Source organism: Patella vulgata, chromosome 6, assembly GCF_932274485.2.
Source record: "Patella vulgata chromosome 6, xgPatVulg1.2, whole genome shotgun sequence".
NCBI lineage: Eukaryota > Metazoa > Mollusca > Gastropoda > Patellidae > Patella > Patella vulgata.
In genome coordinates, this window is record NC_065884.2 from 47,126,746 (window position 1) to 47,128,657 (window position 1,912).

Below are 1,912 nucleotides of genomic sequence, written 5' to 3' on the forward strand. Positions count from 1 at the left end.
TAGTGTTTTGACTTCGCTATTACAACATTTGTTATTTAGATAAGACTTGGGTCATATTTGCTGAGAAACTACATGTAATACCAAACTGTTTGGTGTATTTAACTCAGTTTTGACTATTTTGGAGATAGACTTCTGGCTGGCAGTCCTCGCTCTGTTCTTCTATTTGCGTTTATTAAAGATTTGAGGGCCTTCCTACTATTGTATATCACATCCATATGATTTTATATATTTGCCCATCTTAGTGTTTAAGATTGGAAACCCTTGTCTCAGTCTTCGTCTTAACACTATTAAGGGGGAGCAAAGACAAGTGCAAATACTAGACGATCACAGGGCTACTAAGATATGTAGTAAGAAAAGATGCACGGGTCATACGTAGGATGTGACGACCAGATTTGGTGGCCCGCTCTCCACGTCTGACAGAAGACCCATGGTACAACACCATCGCAGTGAAGAATACGCGAAAACGAACCTAGGTTGATTCACTTTCCCACACCTTCTCCCCGAGAATTGTCAATTATTTCAGTGCATGCGAAGATGAATTTGAATCGGAGCCCATGGACCCCTGACATCCAGGTGTCATTTAAGGAAATTAAAGATGCCGTGTGACTTGTCCCTTTCACCACCAACCATCATTTATTAGACAATTTAATAGATGGCACCACCATTCCACCCGATACAGATTTTATTGGTTGGCAGATTTTTAGCATATGTTTCAAGGCTTTTAAAAGGGTTGAATACCGTTTTTAGGACTTTTGTCTAATGGTTTGGATTGTTCGTACTTGCTTTTATTTTATTGTAACTAACAACCAGTGATTAAAAATTTCGAATAATTACTCTCTTATATTAAATCCAGAAATACCAGAATAAAGGTTAAATAAATTTTAATAGTACTTTTATTTAAAGAAAAAACACAAAACATTGGTCCAAAATGATAAAGATCGATCATTCTGACTTACCGTATAGTCCAAATAAGTTTACATTGTTTTCAGTTGATTTCACAACGCCATCTTTGTCTCTCTTAGATAAATGTAGGTCCAATTATAATAATTGGGCTATCTTATTTCTTACAAACCAGCCCATTGTTCATGTAGGCCTTGTCTACGTAGGTGTGCTTGATTTAAAAACGATAGTATATATATTAAACTTTTGAAATATTGTGCCTCCAATTTATAAACCCATTTGTTTAACTATCGATTTTCGTATATCACCACTGACTGAAGTGGGGTAAATCAATGGATAGAGTGGGCATGTCACATTGTTTTTATCCTTTTGGAACTTCTAGCAAGGGAACATCTGCCACTTTCACACGTTCCGGTCGTCACATTTATAAACTTAATTATGATTGTGTAGTGATGGACTTTTAGAATCCATGGGACTATTTTATTCATAAAAACAATTAAAGAAAATAAATATCCAACCCATGCGTAAGGTTTCGGTGACAAGGGTCATAACTCTTTAAATCGGCACACGATATCGATGATGCTACCCGTCATATCCTTAATCTAAAGAATATCAAGATATTTAAGCCAAGAATTGTTTTTCATTTAGAGAACGTGTCATTGATTAGAAACCTTGAAATAACATAACAAGTGACGTTCATTTCATTTACATTCATAAACATAGAACAAATAATATCAGAGATAATTATAAGTTAGTAGCCGTTTTAAATTAAACTCATTGGTATATATACTTCAAGTCGGTTCGATTTGTGTAAAAATATTAACAGACTGTCATGGCAACAAGCTGGAAGCCTGTAACTGGGAACTCGACAAATCCGATCTACAACTATCAACCTACGTTGACGTCAGTATTAAAAGGACGATTCCATTATATTGATTGGACTATATGTATGGGGTTATTGAGAGTCGAGGGTTGATTAACACTATCTATCTTGGACTGATTGTTCTGATGA